This window comes from Dipodomys spectabilis, unplaced genomic scaffold (assembly GCF_019054845.1).
Source record: "Dipodomys spectabilis isolate Male_0828 unplaced genomic scaffold, ASM1905484v1 ptg000023l, whole genome shotgun sequence".
In the NCBI taxonomy this organism is placed as follows: domain Eukaryota; kingdom Metazoa; phylum Chordata; class Mammalia; order Rodentia; family Heteromyidae; genus Dipodomys; species Dipodomys spectabilis.
The window spans coordinates 5,545,626-5,565,369 of NW_024870700.1; positions in this window are offsets into that span (position 1 = coordinate 5,545,626).

Consider the following 19,744-nt stretch of genomic DNA (forward strand, 5'->3'; position numbering starts at 1 on the left):
GAGTCTCCTCTTCCAGCTGGGCCCCTCTGAAATTCGGAGAGGGGCTGGGCTGGTGGGCAGCTACCTGCTAGGCAGAAGAAACCTTCTATGAGCTGGGTTGTGCAAGAGGATGGTAACAAAGCTAAAAGGCAGAGCAGTGCTAGGGTGAGGCCTCTCTTGACAATAGTGTCTAGAGCGATGCCTCTCAGAGAAACAATGGAGGGTCTTATGTGATGTGTGGTTGGGAAGGGCCTGAATTGTGCACACGTTTCTTTGGTCTGTTGCAAGTAGCCCATGGACACTTGTCTTTCTCAAGGCTGTGTCATGAAAGGAGATGCGAGGTGTCTCAGATTCCTAGGTAAGGGGATCAGAATTAGGAAACTGCAAAGATTTTCTGAGACATCTGGCTCCATCCCTTGTTACAATGGAAGAAACCGAGGTCAAGGGAGGTAAGTGAATTGCTAGGACACAGACCTAATTAGTGGCGGAGGTGGAATTAGAAAACAGGTATCCAGGCTGAGACATTTCATTTTAAATAGATGCTGCTGACATCCCTCCTTTGCTCAGCTAGATAATTAGAAAGCCATGATAACCTTGTTGGGGGAGGTGGTAGTCATCTTGGGCACTTCCAATTACACTTGGAGACGTATCAGAGACACATGGAGTTGGGGTGGAGGTGGGGACAACCCCAGTGGGGTGCCAGGCAAAAGTGAGCAACTGAAAGTGAGAGAGGCATCGACTGGGGGCAGAAAAGATGACATTCCCTGGAGGCTGTCTACCCTAGTGGAAGGAGGGGAAACACAGCCCTACATCCAAGTGACACAGTGGGAGAATGGAGGAAGTGCCATGACCTGTCCAAAAGGACAGACCATGTGTGGTTGAACTTGGAAGACAACTTGGAAGCAATTTTGGCTCCCAGGATCCCAGAGAAATCTGTGCACCCTAGACAGTGTGGATCCCTATTACATAAGCAACTCTTTCATTACTCATACTCTGGCTTGCTCCTGTAAAACTCCTACAGCATCTCGCTTAGAAAACACCATGGAAGAAACGGGTTCATAGTTCCAGCTGAATATTGTTGCACAGTTGATCCAAAGGATTCAGGGTAGTAAGCAATGTGTTTATGAGTGTGTGTTTGGAGGAATGAAAGCAACAAGCCACATCAGGAAAACTGTGTGCTCAGAGCTTGATTTCAGAAGCATTGCCATGCATTTGATCTGCACATATGTCTGCATGTATCACTTTTTCATGGCCCTGAGACACCCAAGACTCTGGGTGTATGTGTGCACGCTAGTACTGAGCTTAAACTCAGGACATGAATGTAATCCCTTAGGGTTTTTGTTTAAGGCTGGCACTCCGCCACTTGAGCCACAGCTCCACTTATAGCCGTTTGGTGGTTCATTGGAGATAAGAGTCTCACAGATTTTTCTATCTGGACTGGCTAAGAACTGAGATCCTCACATCTCAAACACCTGAGTAGCTGGGATTACATGTATGAGCCACTGGTATGCGACATCCTAGGACTTTAAAGAGCATCTTCAGTCATAGTCTACTGTTCTTGACCAAAGCCCTAATGAAGGAACATGGGCTTTGGTTATTGGCAACTTGGATTCACATTCTAACTTAGCAACTTAGCTTCTTAGCATTGGATTCTTTATCTGTAAAATGAGAGCAATTGTATCTATTCCATAGGTGTCTATGAAATGCTAGCACAGCCAGACATACATTTGACAAATGCTTGCTTCTACACTTCTTACTTGTGCTTGCAGTTGCTCAGGGACCAGGTGGGAATTGCAATCGCAATTGCCAACGCAGAATGCTATTTTGCAGGTAGCCCAAGATGGAGCTCAAAATATACTTCTCCACACATAAATTACTTGGCCTTTATTATTGATTAGATGGATCTCTATAGGTCTATCTGTGAATGTCATTTCTGTATTTGTTTTTCACCATTCCATCCTTGGCACTTGGTATAATAAACAACCAACAGACATTTGTTAAGTGTTGCTTAACAGGAGGAAGAACATTTTAAATCATAGATAACCAGCTGGCAAAAAAAAACACACCCTGAAACATAAAGAGTAAGTTAAAATTTGTTTTTTTTCTGCTTAGAGGATCTCTTTATGGCTAGGCGTAGGAGGACACATCAGGCGATCCTGATGTCCCAAGCTGTGACCCACATCTGGGACCTTGGACAGTTCTCTATCTCAGCTGTCTCTGTTGTCTTCAACAGGCTGCAGGAAGGCCTTTAAATAAATTTTAAATACATTTTGAGGGATGGGTGAGAATAAAGGGGTGACATTGATCAAGATGCATTCTATTTAAAAACTGCTTTGTTAAATGGCAACTCCTTTGTACAACTGCTTAAAGATAATGAAATAGCTAATTATGCATTTCCATGAGAAAATAAATAAGTTTTGAGGAGGTGTGTGTGTGTGTGTGTGTGTGTGTGTGTGTGTGTGTGCGCGTGTGTGCGTGTGTGCGAGTGCGAGGGAAGAGTCTTTCCAGGAAATGACTGAGGAGCTGTTGGGGCCAGTTTACTAGTTAACTTTGGCCTTGAAAGTCCCTTGTTCTATTCTAGTCTTTGAGCAGCACAGATGAAGGACATTTTCCACTGAAGTGCCCTCTAAATAGTCTGTTCTTCCCTCTTAGTTGTGAACACCCATTCACCCATCCACCTTTCCCCTCTTTCTCTCACTCTGTGTCTCTGTCTCTCATTCTGTCTGTTACATATACAGAGCCATGACTGTGGCTTTTCATTCTGTCACTTTAACTTCAATTCTGTTTCTCAAATGTGGGTAATATTGATTTACTATTTTCTTATTGCTAGAGTTGTAAAAATCAAGGTCCCATGTTTGAGATGGTGACTCCTCAGGTCTCTTTGTGTCTCTGCAGGGGTGACATCCTCCCCCATTAGACCTCTAAGTCCCATGGGTATAGTAGCTGTGGGCTCAGCACCAGAGGTCCCCAGAAAATCACAGGCCTGGGAAAGACACATTGCCTGTCTCTGTAGTGTTCACAAATGTCTCCTGAAGTCCCAGAAGCACCAAGGTTTAAATCCTTTTCTCTTTTGCTTCCCACATCAAAAACATTATAGACCAAGAAGAGTCAGAATTCTAGACTTCCTTAGTGAGAAACAGTGTTTGGCCTTAGTGGGGATTGAACCCAGGACCATGACACTTGCTAGGCAAGCACTCTAACACTGGAGGTATGGCTCCGGTCCTGAACTTGGCTTTTTCCTTTCTAATGTAAGGGTCTTTGGTCCCTGGAATCAGACTGTTTGATAGCATTATCTGTAAAACTGGTGGAAAGTAAGAAAATCAGGTTTCTCATCTCTGATGGGAAACCAGGTCAGGCTCTGTAAAGGTACCAAAACTCCCCCAGACTGGGGAGAGAGCATGTTCTGGTTTCTACCCAGATTTAAAACACACACACACACACACACACACACACACACACACACACACACACACACACACACCCCTATAGAGGAAAACTGTGGCTGCCTACTACTGAATATCAGGGGAAAAGCAGAGATATTTTTACCATACGGAATATCAGTGAGCAGAATGCTAAGGAACTAAAAATTTTATTCCAATAAATATGAAGCATATGCTCTGCCCAAAGCAAACCCGGCTTTTGCTATATACAAATTTCACAAAGGGAAAAAAACATCGGAAATTGCAAAAATATCTGACGGTAAGTGGACTACTACCATTGGCTTACCAGAGACCTGGAAAGCCGCATAGAAGGAACGGGAAGGGTGCCAGGAAGGCATGGGGGTTCTTGGCCATCTTGGCTGGGCCTGGGCTTGTCCAGCCCTCTTTGAAATCCTGAGTGCACAGATTTCCAGTGGACCTAAGGGTATGGAATGCAAGGTGCTTGTCGCCAACAATTACAACAGCACCTCTAGCTTTACTCTCCTGAATCCTCAGACATGCAGAAATGCCTGTCTTGGTGGCAGAGATTCCTGGGATTGGCAAATACATACATACATGCATGCATACATACATACATACATACATACAAATAAATGGCATTTTGGGGTTTATATGTGATGGGCTTTTTTTCTTTTCCTGCGAGGAGGCAAGGCAATTTGTATTCATCTCATTAGCGATGTTTTAGTCATTGGGAATATTAATTTTTTTTTTTTTTTTTTTTTTTTAGGGATGGCATAAACTCTGGATTCACACTAAGATTATTTGTTTGATTGGGTGTTGAAAAAAACCCCAAAGATTAGGAAACGAAGGACCTCTTCTTAATTTGTCTTATCGTTTTTAGATGACCCTTTACCTTGTATATGGTGTATACACATGCACATCTGAGGGGAGGTAGAGGAGGACAAGGAATCAGTGGAAGGCAGGTGAAAAAATACATCAGAGGGGCTCATCAGCTGCACTGGATGTTGATGAAAGTGAACTAAGCAACTCAAGGGCAGTGATGGGAGGGAGGGAATAAGAAAGAGAGTGAGAACAGCTGAAACTAAGCAAAAGGAATGTACATATCACCTGATATATGCAAAAGTTAACCCGCTCTATATCACCTCTAAGACAACAATAAGAAATATTAAAAAAAAAAAAGAATTCAGCCTCCTGAGTAGCTAGGATTAAAGATAGGCATGAGCCACTAATGTGCAATTTAAATTAATTTTTATTAAGATCATTTTTTGTGGATGTATGGGGGTGCCTAAATCACTCAAAATTTAGTAAGTGGAGCCTAAGCAAGCTAGCAACTGTGGACTTTTGATATATGCCAGACATTTTTTTTTTTTTTTGCAGCAAGTTTCTAGTTTCTTGTCTAAAAGGATGGTCTAGGCTTCTTCTTCTTCTTCTGTGCCTGAGTTCATTCGGGGCTTTTGTCTGTCACTCTCCTTTTACTTTCCTGAAAGCCTCATTTCCATTTACTCGAAAGGTGTATTTAGAAAGCAGAGGCCATTGTTGTTATTACTTTTTTTTATTCCTTTGGTTGTGTTGCACATCACTTTTGTGGCCAAAATTTAACATTTATCAGAATCTAACACTTGAAAGTTGGAGCAAAAATTCATTCTATAATACCATGCAATGGAATACTATATAAATGTTTAAAACATGAAACATTTGGAAAAGTTAATGACTTGTTGGTATAATTTATTATAATCACTACATATATAGGTATATATTCAAAAGACAAAACTTTGGAAGCTAACACACCAAACCACATTTTTAAAAAACTGTGGCAGAGGATAAGAAATAAGGTGACAGTTTTACTTCATTATAGGTTCTGATAATGTTTTTTTTTTTTTTTTTTTTTTTTTTTTTGACAACACAGATTGTCATTTTATTTTTGTGAATCCAGTATTTTTTTTTTTTTTTTATTGTAAAGCTACTATACAGAGGGTCACAGTTACATGAGTGAGGTTATGAGTACACTTCCTCTTGAACATTGTTACCCCCTCCATTGTTTTCCCCCTACCATCCCCTCCCTCCCTCCCTTCCCCGAGGTTCTTTTTTTTTTTTTTTTTTTTGATTGTGATTAAATGATTACATAATTTCAAAGTCACAAGTTCATTCTAACTTCCCTGGAGCAAATTGTCTACCACAGTCTGTAATATATAACAGTGTTCACATGTTATATACCATATTTGTGATCAGCAGCATGAGGATATTTAGTAGTGGTTCAACCAGATGAGCGGGAGTTCTTTGTTTCTTAAGTCCTGTTAGTTTTGTCGTATCACTAACCTTTTGGATTTAGCATCCACTTATGAGGGAGACCATGTACCGTTTGTCTCTTCGTTCTTGGCTTACCTCGCTCAACATGATTCCTTCTAGCTCCATCCATTTCCCTGCAAATGCCATTATTTTGTCATTTCTAATGGCTGCATAATATTCCATTGTGTATAGATACCACAATTTTTGGATCCATTCATCTGTGGTGGGGCACCTAGGTTGTTTCCATATCCTAGCTATTGCGAACAGTGCTGCAATAAACATGGAGGTGCACGTGTCCTTGTATATTGGTTCCTGTTGTTCAGGGTAGATGCCTAGAAGTGGTATGACTGGGTCGTAAGGGAGGTCAATCTTTAGCTTTCTAAGGACCCTCCAGACTGCTTTCCAAAGTGGTTGTATAAGTGTACATTCCCACCAGCAGTGTAATAGGGTTCCTCTTTCTCCACATCCCCTCCAGCATTTGTCGTTGGCTGATTTGTGGATGTGGGACATTCTGACTGGGGTAAGGTGGTATCTCAGGGTTGTCTTTATTTGCATTTCCTTCACCACCAGGGATGATGAACATTTCCTCATGTGTTTCTTTGCCATTTTTATTTCTTCATTTGAGAAGTCCCTCTTTAGTTCCCTTGCCCATTTAGTAATTGGTTTGTTAGGTTTGGGAGGGATTAGTTTCTTGAGTTCCCTGTATATACAGGATGTTAACCCCTTGTCTGATATATTGCTGGTAAATATTTTTTCCCAATTAGTTGGTTGTCTTTCTAGCTTAGTTGCGATAGATTTAGCTGTGCAGAAGCTTTTTATTTTAAGGTAGTCCCATTTGTCGAGTCTCTCTCCAACTTGTTGTGACCCTGGGACTCTGTTCAGGAAGTTCCTTCCTGTGCCTATTAGTTCAAGTGTCTCTCCTACTCTGTCCTGCAGTAGTTTCAGAGATTCAGGTTTAATGTTAAGGTCTTTAATCCATTTTGAGTTGATGTTGGTGCATGGTGATAGGCTGGGGTCCACTTTTAGTTTTCTGCATGTGGCTGCCCAGTTTTCCCAGCACCAGCGGTTGAAGAGGCTGTGTTTCTTCCATTGTATGTCTTTGGCTCCTTTGTCGAATATCAGCTGGCTGTAGGCCTGTGGATTTATATCTGGATCTTCTATTCTGTTCCATTGGTCTTCGGGTCTGTTTTTTGTGCCAGTACCATGCTGTCTTTGTGATTATAGCTCTGTAGTAGAGTTTGAAGTTCGGCATGGATAGCCCTCCCATATTGTCTTTATCCCCTAGAATTGTTTTGGCTATTCTAGGTCTTTTGTTGTTCCATATAAATTTTTGGACTGTTTTCTGTATTTCAGTGATGTACGTCATTGGGATTTTAATAGGAATTGCATTGAATTTGTATATTAATTTTGGAAGTATCACCATCTTTACTATATTAAGTCGGCCTATCCAGGAGCATGGGAGGTCTTTCCATTTCCTAGTGTCTTCTGCAATTTCTTTCTTTAACTTTTTATAGTTCTCATTAAATAGTTCTTTTACATCTTTGGTTAGGTTAATTCCTAAATATTTTATTTTTTGGGAGGTTATTGTGAATGGGGTTGCTCCCTTTATTTCCCTCTCTTCCTGTGCGTTATCAGTGTATAGGAAGGCAACTGATTTTTGTGGGTTTATTTTGTATCCTGCTATTTTGCCGAAGTGACTTATGATTTCTAAAAGTTTGGGGATGGAGTTTTTGGGATCGTGGAGGTATAGTATCATGTCGTCTGCAAAAAGGGATAGTTTCACTTCTTCTTTCCCTATGCGGATCCCTTTAATGTCTTTTTCTTGCCTTATTGCCCTGGCTAAGGGTTCTAGGACTATGTTGAAGAGGAGTGGAGACAGTGGACATCCTTGCCTTGTTCCTGTTTTTAGGAGGATTGGTTGTAGCTTTTCCCCATTAAGTATAATATTGGCTATTGGTCTGTCATAAATGGCTTTTATTGTTTTTAGAAATGTTCCTTCTATTCCTATTTTCTCCAGAGCTTTTAGCATGAATGAATGTTGAATTTTATCAAAGGCCTTTTCTGCATCTGTGGCGATAATCATGTGATTCTTGACCTTGGCTCTGTTGATATGCTGGATTACATTTATTGACTTACGTATGTTAAACCATCCCTGTGTCTCTGGGATGAAGCCTACCTGATCATAGTGTATTATTTTTTTTATGTGTTTCTGGATTCTGTTAGCTAGAATCTTGTTAAGGATCTTTGCATCTGTGTTCATCAAGGAGATTGGCCTGTAATTCTCCTTTTTGGTTGGGTCTTTGCCTGGTTTGGGGATGAGTGTGATATTGGCTTCGTAGAATGAGTTTGGGATAGCTCCCTCCTTCTCTGTTTCTCTGAAGAGCTTGAGGAGTATGGGTATTAGTTCTTCTTTAAAGGTCTTATAGAATTCTGCTGTGAATCCATCTGGTCCTGGGCTTTTTTTTGTTGGAAGACTTTTGATAGCTTCCTGTATCTCATTATAGGATATTGGCTTATTTAATTGGTTAACTTCTTCTTTGCTCAGTTTGGGTAACTTGTATTTCTCTAAAAATGCATCCATTTCCGCCAGATTTTCTTCCTTTAGAGAGTATAGCTTTTGAAAGTAGTCTGTTAGAATTGTTTGGATATCTTGGGTACGTGTTGTGATGTTTCCCGTGGCATCCCTAATCCTATTAATATGGGTTTCCTCTCTTCTTTTTTTAATTAATCTTGCCAACGGGCCATCAATTTTGTTTATTTTTTCAAAGAACCAGCTTTTTGTTTGGTTTATTTTGGTTATGGTTTTCTGATTTTCTAATTGGTTAATCTCTGCTCTCAATTTGGTTATCTGGCTTCGTCTAGTAGCTTTAGGTCCCATTTTTTCTTGTTTTTCTAGCTGTTTTAGTTGCAACATGAGATTATTTACTTGGTCTGTCTCCATTCTCTTGATGTGGGCACTGAGGGCAATAAATTTGCCCCTCAGGACTGCTTTTGCTGTGTCCCACAAGTTTCTTTGTGAGGTGTTTTCATTTTCATTGAGTTCTAGGAAATGCTTTATTTCTTCTCTGATCTCTTCTGTTACCCAGGCCTTGTTAAGGAGTGTGCTGTTCAATTTCCATGTATTAGAGAAATTTCTGCGGTATGCTTTGTTATTGAGAGCTAGCTTGATTCCACTGTGGTCAGATAGGATACAGGGGATTATGTCGATCCCTTTGTATTTGCTTAAGTTCCTTGAATGAACTATGATATGGTCTATTTTGGAGAAAGTTCCATGAGCTGCTGAGAAGAATGTGTACTGTGTTGTTTTAGGGTGAAATACTCGGTAGATGTCAGTTAATTCCGCTTGAAGTATGGCCTCACTTAATTCGGTAGCTTCTTTGCCAATCCTCTGGTTGGTAGACCTGTCCTTTGGTGAGAGTGGCGTGTTAAAGTCTCCTAGTATTATCGTATTGGGATCTATTTTATTCTGTAAGTTTGAGAGCATTTGTTTAACATATCTGGGTGCACCGATATTTGGGGCATATAAGTTGATGATGGTTATATCCTCCTCTTGGATTGTTCCCTTTATTAATATGTAATGTCCGTCCTTGTCTTTCTGTACTGATTTTAATGAAAAGTTTATTTTGTCAGATATCAGGATAGCTACACCTGCTTTCTTATTGGGGGAATTTGATTGGTAGATCCTTTTCCACCCCTTCACTCTGAGTTTGTTTGTATGTTTGGCTGAGAGGTGGGTCTCCTGAAGGCAACAGATGGATGGGTCTTGTTTTCTGATCCAGTCCTCAGTTCGTTTTCTTTTAATTGGCGAATTCAGCCCATTTATATTAAGAGAAAGTATAGAGAGATGCATTGTTGTCCCTGCCATTCCGTTTTCCTAAGTTTTTCTTCTTTCCTTTCCTCCTGTGCTTGCTCAGTTAGACTTTGAGTAATGCCTGTTTGGGGCAGGTCCCAGTTCCTGGTTGCTTTCTTCAGGTTGTGTCCCCCCTCTTAGAATTCTTTGTAATGCTGGCTTAATGTTTATGTATTCATTTAGTTTTTCTTTGCTATTAAAAGTTTTCAGTTCTCCATCGAATGTGAATGCTAGCTTTGCCGGGTATATCAGTCTGGGTTGGCAGTTATTGGCTCTCAGGGCTCGTATGGTGCTTTCCCAGGCTTTTCTTGCATTCATTGTTTGTGTGGAGAGATCTGCAGTGATTCTAATTTTTTTCCCGTTGTAGTATAGCTCCTTCTTCATTTTTGCTGCATGCAGGATTGTTTCCTTATTATTCAGATCCATCATTGTTACTATTATGTGCCTAGAAGTGTTTCTCCTGGGATCTTGCTTGTTGGGTGTTCGATAAGCTTTTGTGATGTAGTTAAGATGGTCGTTTTTGAGGTGGGGAAAATTTTCATTGACTATCTTGTTAAATAGGTGTTGCATTCCCTTGCTCTGGAATTCCTCACCTTCGTCCACTCCGATTATGCGAAGGTTAAATTTTTTAGCATTATCTGCTTGCTCTTGAATTTCCCTTTGGTTTAATTTGAGTGATTTTTCCATATCTGTCACTTTTTGGTCCAGTTGGTGTATTCTGTCTTCTGTATCTGACACTCTACCTTCCATTTCATTCACTCTGTTGACCGTGGCTTCTATTGTGGTTTGCATGGTGGAAATGGATCCCTTTATGGATTCAATGTTGGTTCTCAGAGTACTGATCTCACCTCTCAATGAGGTGATATCAGTATGCATTACCTCTAATTTGGCGTTTATCTCACTTCTTACTGAGGTTTGTGCAGCTTCTATTTTTGCATCCAATTTTTGTTTGATATCCTGTATATCTTTTGATAGTTCATCCTTGTGCTCTTTCAATTTCTGATCCATTTCTCGCTTTATTTCTTGAGTCATTGCCTCCAGCAACCCTTGGATGTAGTTTTTGTCTTCCATTCCTGCTTTGCTCCCACTGGGGCTCTCCCCTGCGTGGCTGCTGGCTTTTGAGGTGAGCTTGCTGTCCTGGGTAGTGGTAAACCTTGTGATTTTTCTCTGTGATTTTCGCATGGGGGTTCAGGAGACTGCTCTTCAATCTTGTTTTGGTGTGTCTGTCTTTGCTTGGTTGCTGATTCTCTATTGGTAGAGAGAGTCTGTGTCTGATCTGGATTCTGTTGGGAGCCTATTTCCAGCTGCTATTCACTTAGGATTCTCAGCTCTCTGCTGTAGCAATTCCCGCCTTTGGAAGGGTTGAGCAGCCTAGACTGCTTGTGTTTGCTCCTGCGGGTGCTCTTGGGAAGATCAGATGCTCTGGATGCACTCTCCCAAATACTGGAGTCTGCTATGGGCTCCTGATGTGTTTTTGTTTGTTTTGGGCTGGTTGTGGGCTTGAACTCTAGGTTTGGGTGCTGTCCCTCAGCTCTTCAGCTCAGGGCTGGCACCCTACCATTTGAGCCACAGCCCCACTTCTGACCCTTTTTGCTTTGTTCAGGCGCCGGTCCCCTGGCCTGGTTCCGGCCCCAGCCTGGAGCGCGCTCGTTAGGCCTGTGCTAATGTGTATACCACCTTGGTTATGCAGCCTGGAGGACACAGTTCAAATTTCTTCTACTGTTGGTAGTCTTGACCCAGGGGCACTGTTCCTGGCTTGAGCATTTAAGCTCCCTTCCCGGGGCGCTCTTGCTCTGGCCTTGCCAGCAGAGTGTGCTCCACCGGCTGGTGGGGCTCTCGAACAGTTCCCAGTTTTAGTGGGTCCTGTGGTCCGGGTGTTGGGGTAGGGAGTCTAGGTCAGGGTCTGGGGATTCCCTCCAGCTCTGGTCTCCCTTGATGGATTCCCTGTCCCCTGATGGGTACTCACCCTGTAGGTCGTCAGTTGTTGTTGCAGTCCGTCAGTTGTTGTTGCAGTCCGAGTTCAGTTGGGGTGGTTGCGGGCTGGGTTGGGCGGCCCCCCGCCGGGTCGTTGCGATCGCGACAGGTCCCTTTGTGGCGCTGCTGGTGCCGGGCGGCTTTGGCGGGATGGAGCCTCTCCGCTCCGGTGGAGAGTGATGGGTGGGGTGGGATCCTCCTGGAGACTCCCGGCTGGTAGGTTTCTCTGTTCCTGGCGATCCGCTGTTCTGCAATCCGGTACCTGGTGATCTGCAAGCAGCCCCCTGTGTCTCTGTGGCTCCGGCAGCCCCTGCCGGGCCGGCTGGCCGGCGGCTTGGCGCACTGCCGCGCGGCCAGTAAAGGTTGGGGGAGGGGTCTTCGCTCTTCTCTGTTCTGAAATTCTTCTTTTCCTCTCTTTCTTTTTTTGTTATTTTCCACCTCTGGTTTTTCTCTGAGTGTTCGTCTTTTTGTTGTTGTCGGTCTCTTGGGGAGATTAAAGGTTGGAACTCGAACTCTCTTTTTGGTTGGAGAGAGCTGTGGCGTTTCCCTACTGCCCCGTCGCCATCTTGAGAACTCTCTGGGGAATATTAATTTTTATTGCTAAACCTAACAAATACTTTAGTCTCTCCTACAGTGGGTAATTGCATCCCCAACAGCCTCTGCCTTTGTGCTTCCAGATGGAAAGGATGTATGTTTGCCATTTTCATTAATACAATTAGTACCTTAGCATTTGGAGCCAGCAACCCTCCCCCGCTAATGCACTCCCTGGGTCCCCGGTGCTTCTGGGGCTTCAGGAGACTTCAGGGGCCTGCCTGCACCCTTCCCCGCCCCCGACCCAGGTTCTGGGGAGGTGGTGAGGAGTTGTAGGAAGAGCTTTGCTGAGAACCCCTGTCGGGAAGACAGAGGCTGCCAAGAGCCAAACCACAATAAACACACCACCACCACCACCACCACTGACAACCACGTGGTTAGAGAGCAACAGATCAGGAAGTGGTGCTGTGGCTCTGGTGGTAGAGCGCTGGTCTTGAGCTGAAGAGCGCAGGGACAGCACCCAGGCCCAGAGTTCAAGCCCCACAACCGACAAAAAGAAAAAAAAAGAGAGCAACAGGTCTTAGACTGCCTAGCGCCCCACCCCGCCCCCTCCCGGTCCCCCAGCGGCCACTCACACAATGGGCATTGCGCCCTGGTGGGCGCCTCTGCCACCCTGCCCCGTCCTCCATCCCCCTGCCCCCCATTCCCATCCCCATCCTCACCCCCATCCCCACCCTGGGGCTCCACTGGGAGGTGCTTGTTCAGAAGGGGGGGATCTCTGCTAGACACAAAAAGGAAATGTTCTGGCTGGCCTGGGCCTCCATCCTGCCCTCACATCTCTGCAGTCTCCATTCTCGCTCTGGAAGCAGCTGTTTGCTAAATATTTACTCTGCCACCTCTTCAGCCAACCAGCCACGGCGGGCCGCCGACTCTGATGGGTTGGTGCTCACTTCTGATGTGGAGAGATGGTAGAAGCTGTTGCCAGTCCCAGCCTGCTGAGTTTCAACGTGTCTCTCTCCCCAACAGGCTGATCAAAAAGGGGAGAGGTGAGACCCGGTGGCCCAGGCCTGTAATCCCAGCTACTCAGGAGGCTGGGATATGAGGATCAATGTTTGAAGCCAGCCTGGGCTGTGGCTTAAGTGGTAGGGTGCTAGCCTTGAGCACAAAAGCTTAGGGACAGTACCCAGGCCCGGAGTTCAAGCCCCAGGAGTGCACGAACCTGCACACACACACACACACACACACACACACACACACACACACACACACACACACACACACACGGGAAAAGTGGGGAAGAGGAGAGAAAAATTTTAAGGTGGTACATGGCAGATGAAGAGAGCAAATAACTATTTCAACCCATTTTCTGAGTAGTGCATGAGCTTTAGGTTTATTTGTTGATTTATTTTGGAATTTTGGTACTGGGGTAAGGCCGCCAGCTCTTATTTTCCCCTCCAGGCTGGCAGGTGCTCTACCGGTAGGGTCACATCTCCACTTCTGGCTTCTGGGTGATTAATTGGAGATAAGAGTCTCATGGGCTTTTCTCTTTCCTTCTCTGGCTGGCTTCTAATACCAATTCTCAGATCGCAGCCTCCTGAGTAGATAGGTTACAGGTGTGAGCCACCTGCATCCCCTCTTTTTCTTATCTTCAAATAGTTGTACAAAGGGTTTTCAATTCAGCGCGTCAGTTTATGAGGCCAACACATTGTCACCTCTTCGGTTATTTTCCCCTCTACTTGATGCCAATCTACTCACCCTCTTGGTTACTTAGTTCCATTTTCTCATAGGTACATTGAATTTTATTTATTTATTTATTTATTGGGTCCGGTCGTGGGGCCTGAACTCTGGGCCTGGGCGCTGTCCCTCAGCTCTTCAGCTCAAGGCTAGCGCTCTACCACTTGAGCCACAGCGTCACTTCTGGCTTTTTTCTTTTTGTTTATGTGGTGCTGAGGAATCGAACCCAGGGCCTCAGGCATGCAAGGCAAGTGCTCTACCACTGAGCCACCTTCCCAGCCCCAGTACATTGAATTTTATGACTCTTATTTGTCTACTGTCCCCCTTCCCTTAGTCCTCAGTCCCTTAAGTCAGTAGATATGTGTTTCAGCTTCCTGGTATTCACTTTATTAAATTGGTAATTGTTCAAAGGGCCTTGTGTATATTATACATTAGTTTGATCATGGCATTATACCTATTTCTCTTTTATTAACTTTAGAAAATATAATATGACATGAACTAGACCCCAGACCTTTAGGACCTTCACTGATATGACGATTTCTTTTTTCCTGACTGGAGTTTGAACCCAGAGTCTTATGCTTGCTAAGCAAGTGGTCTACTACTGAGTAATGCCTCCAGCTCATTTTGGTGCTATATCTGCGATAAGATTGCAAGATCTTCCTGACTGGATATATGGGGACTACCATCAGCCTATATGAGGGCTCCATCCTAGCTGAAAAGATTGCTGTGTATGAACATGGTCCAACTTCTTTCTGTTGAGATGGGGTCTAGGGAACTTTTCTGCCCAGGCTGGCCTGGAACTGTGCTCCTCCCAATCTTAGCTTCCCACATAGCTTAGTGTGACAGGTGTGTGTTATTGCACCCAGGCAGGCATCGGGAAGGGGATCTCATAAACTTTTCTTCTCAGGGTTGGCCTCAAGCCTCAATCCTACTATTCTCAGCTCCAAAGTAGCTAGGGTTACAGGTGTGAGCCACTGGCACCTAGCTGTAAACTTTCTGTCATGTCACTAATGAAGGGAGCAGTATGGTGTTCTATAGAATATCCAGACAACTGAGATTTCTCTACACTATTTGAGGACAAAGAGCAAAATGAACTTTGGCTGGAATATGAGATAAGGCATGCTTCCAGTGCACGTCTTGAAAAGTTAAATTGTTTCTGACTATCTTTGGTGATAAGAATGGGAGAAGAAATTTGTTAGGATAATTTCTATATACCAGGTTTTAAGGGTTGTATTGTTTTGCTCCATAAAGTGACCACATTCAGAATCAGCCATGACTGTTATCACTGATTAAGCCTGTGATAGTCTGCAGTTACTCTTCAAGACCATCTGGATTTTGCAAAAGCCAGAAAGGAAGTTAAATGGAGATGTGGGTAGAATCACACCCCTGGCTCTATTCTAATAGTAGAATAGATTCATAGAGCAGTCTGAAATTCCTCTAGGATATTGGGTTTGCTTTTGAGTTCCTCATCTGGCAAAAGAGGGTATGTGGTGGAAAGTTCTAACTACTTGCTACTTACTATTCTCTTCTGGCCACAGTTAAGCCAGTATAAGTATTCTACTAGCTATTAAATATATCTTTTCCCTGAGGTTGGGAACACAAAAATTGGTCCATGATCCCATTCTGCTTAGACCAAAACTTAATCTTTTGCCTAGTTTACAAACTCATTAGTAAACTAAGATGGCATTTCAGGGTCTATGATTAAGGTTGAGTCCTCCTCCTCCTCCTCCTCCTCCTCCTCTTCCTCTTCCTCCCTTCCTTCTTTTCTTTCTCTCTCTCTCTTTCTCTCTCTCTCTTTCTTTCTCTCTTTCTTTCTCTCTCTCTTTCTTTCTTTCTTGGTACTAGGGCTTGAATTCAGGGCTTCTTCATGCTCTCCCTTAGCTTTTGGCTCAAAACTCTCCCTCTACCACTTCAGCAAACATCTCCACTTTCAACTTTTTCCTGGTTAATTAGAGATAAGATTAACTTGAATTTGTCTTCCTGGATTGGTTTTGAATTGTGATCCTCAGCTCTCAGCCACCCGAGTAGCTATAATTTCAGGCATGAGCCACCCGCTCCTGGCTCGATTCTCCCCTCCCCTCTCCTCCCCTCCCCTCCCCTTCCCTCCCCTCCCCTCTCCTCTCCTCTCCTCGCCTCTCCTCTCCTCTCCCCTGCTCTCCTCTCCCCTCCTTTCCTTTCCTCTCCTCTCCTCTCTTCCCTTCCCTTCCCCTTCTCTCCCCTCCCCTCCTCTCCCCGTCCCTTCTTTTCCCTTCCCTTCCTTTCTTTTTGTCTTTTCTTTTTTAGTACTGGGAATTGAACCTAGGAGGTTGCTCTTCCTAAGCAAACACTTTGTCACTGAGCTACATCCCAGCCTTTAATTCATTTCTTAATGCTTTGAAGGAGGGACCGTCCTCTGGTCCTTCAAAGGGGATATGACCGGCCGGCGATCAAGGTTACAGTAGATCATTTTCCCCATTCTTATCCCTTAGCATTTAGGCTTCTTCCTCTGCCTGTCTGTTCTGGCATTTCAGATTAACTGACTGTGGTTTACTATTGAGATTAGCCAATTTAGCTGACTGTTCATACTACTTTTCAAGCGCTCAAGCCATGACATTCAATCTTAATTCCCCATTGCGAACCCATTTCAATAAATTCGGCTTAATCAAGTCTTACATTGTATTCTTCTTGGTGTAACAACCTTAGAAACCTATAAAATACATACTCCCTACTCTGCTACTGATACAAAATACTGAAGTTCTACAGCTCTTTTGGCATAAAGTCCATCTCTTCTAGGCCTGACCCTAGCACTTTTTTCTCTCCTTTTTTTCTTTTTGTGCTGATACTAGCACTTGAACTCAAGGCCTGGGTGCTGTCTCTTAGTTTTTTTTTTACTTAAGACTAGTACTCTACCAATTGAGCTACATCTCACTTTCTTGCTTTTTGGTGGTCAATTGGAGATAAGAGTCTCACAAACTGCTGCCTGGGCTGGCTTGGAACATGGAGCCTAAGATCTCAGCCTCTTGAGTAGCTAGGATTATAGGTGTGAGCCATGGGGGACTGGTAGGTCTTATATTTTAGGATTTCAACTAGGCTGGAATTTAGCTGGGTATGGAAGCAATCAGGGCTGGTGGAAGCAATGAGGCTAGTGGAAGTGAATCCTAAGGAAAATCACATTTTATTGTCAGGCAGCTGTCCAAAGGCCAAACTCCTCTTGAAGGTTTTAATGTTTGGATTCTAGTTTTATCCATATCTACACACCTGTCTTCATCCTGTATCTTGAAACTGAAGGAGTAAATATGACAAGTTTTCAACTTTGCAATTATTAAAATCATTTTCTAGACAGTTCTCATCCATCAGTCTAATGATACAAGGGGAAGGACACCTTTAGACCTATCACAGAGACTTTCTGCCTCCTCATCAGATTCTGGGTTGAGTAGTTAAGCTATTCAGTTTGTTCTTTTCCTTGTTTATTTTCTGTAGAGCCATCAAAAGCAGTCAGCTGACTTCCACAGTCTTTATAATCATTATTGTCACCATGGTGACTAAATACCACTGTCACTTTATTCCTCTTGCCCTCTACCTGAAATCATTCTTGCTATCACCAGTGCAAAATTATCATTGTTATTTCATCTGATGCTATCAATTGCCAGTATCTCATTTTCTCCTGGTTAGGGGAGATTGGTTATGAGCTTCTTAAGACATGGAAGCAAAAAAATATCTGAATAGTATTTTGAGAGTCTGTTCTGTAATATCCCTGTATGTAACTGCATTCCAGAAGAAAATATAGAGCATGCTCAAATGTGGGTAATTGAGGTGGGTTTGTAACCAAATGCAATTTTCTTGTCGAAACAAACGAATCCACTATCTATCCTTTCTCTTTGGTGACACCAATACTGTTTGTTCAAGATTCCTTTTCCATGCACAGACTGTCTCACCAAAGTTAATTTAAAAGACATTCAGGGGCTAGAGACATGGCTAAACAGTACAGCACCCTGCCTAGCAAGCACAAGGCCTTGAGTTCAAACCTCAACACCGTAAAACAAATAACAACAACAACAAAACTGCAAACAACCAAAACTCCACAAAACAATCTGTTGCCTTTTGGCTAGAGCTACCATCTTCTAGTAATTTCACCAAAGTACAAGTTCTCTCTAGGCCTTTAAGGAAACTGGGAGTTGTTCCTTTGCCCATACACATGTGAATCTACAAGGAAGCTGTGGTCAGAGAATGGTCACTGTTCCAAAAGAAGTGCCCCACAACCATTACCAAGGCAAAATTGTGTCTATAATGTTACCTTGCATGCTACTAGACTATGGTAGACCAAGAGGTTAGGTTAAGGCATGCTCTTGTTATGATTTGTGTGTGTGTGTGTGTGTGTGTGTGTGTGTATGTGTGTGTGTGATTCATATTAACCACTCTAAGAGCAATAGCTTCCTGAAATGCATTAAGGAAACCGAATGGAATAGGAAGCCAAAGAGAAAGGTACATAGGATTAACTGAAGTACCAGTGCCCCCCCTCCCCAACTTTATCCTTCTCTCCCGCCTCTGACACTCCCCTCCCCTTCCCGCAACCTCCAACCTCCTTTCCCCATAACTGAGAGCTAATGGGAAGGAGCCTGAACTGCTGGAACCTATGAATTCATGGTATAAAAGGTACGGAACAGTCAATCCCTGGACTGTAAAAAACAAAACAAAACAAAAAACAGAAACAACCTAACCACCACTCTGCTTTCTGTGATAGAGGCTTTCCCTAATGTCTCATAATCCTGGGATGATCAGAAGTGATTTTATTGAAGAATAGAGAACTGTGAAGCAGATTGCCTCTTATGAGAAGTTTTGTGGACTCTCGAGTTTCTGAGTGATTTCATGGGATGTTTGTTGGGAACTCCTAATGTCATTTATTTTTAGGTCAGTTTTCAAGGCAAAGAGCTTTTTGATCTCCCCTCTGCAAGGTTAGAATCTTTGTCCTAAGGGGTATTTGGGAGAAGAACATTGTCAGTCACTATTCACAATTCAGTACATGTTGGAGTCATTTCATCCTTGTCTGTGGGTCTGGTATTTCTGCTCTCTCAGGACCTGATATCTTGCAGTTTAGAGATTATCCTATTCCCTCAGACTACACATCTCTAAATTTTTGCTAACCGAGATAGTAGAAAAAGGTTTGTTTTGCAAACAGCTTTTACTCAATTTTTTGATTCCCCCCCCCCATTTAATTCTAGTTCTGGTAGTACCTAGTACTTGCTAACCCAATGCCTTTTGTGAATTTTGGGTGCAAATTAGATTGATTGTCAGCCTTCCTCACTGTGAGTTTGGGAATTGGCTTTTCCTATTCTGCTAGATAAACCTGGTTTTCAGCTCCTGAAATGTTATTGTCTTATTTCTTGTTGCCATAACCACGTTTAGGTGTTTCTTTTTTGAGAAATAATCATTTGTTGTTTTGTGTTTTGGATGGACACAAAATTAGATGCAGTTCTCCATGTCAATATAGAAGTTTCTAACTAAAAAGAGTGGTATTTCTCCAGGTGTAATAGTGGCTTCAACCTGTAATCCCAGCTACTTGGGAAGTGGAGATCAGAGGTTTTTGGTTTGAGACTAGCTTAAGCAGAAAGAGGTTTGGGAGACTCCATCTCACCCAGTGACTGAGCACCATTGTCAGATGCCTGTTATTCCAGCTGTAGGGAAAGCACAGTAGCTGAGCATAATGGCACCTGCCTATAATTCCCACTGACATGGAAGAAACATAAGTAGGAAGTCTGCAACCCAGGCTGGCCTAAGAATAAAGTGAGAGTCTGCCTTGAAAGTAACTAATATAAAAAAGGGCTGGAGGCATGTTTCTAGAGGTAGAGTGTTTGCCTTGCAAGCCTAGCAAGCCAACTTCAATCTGGAGTACTGTTAGAAAAAAAAAGAAAAGCCAGGCACTGATGGCTCCTGCCTGTAATCCTAGCTACTCAGGAGGCTGAGATCTGAGGATCGCGGTTCAAAGTCAGCCCGGACAGGAAAGTCTGTGAGA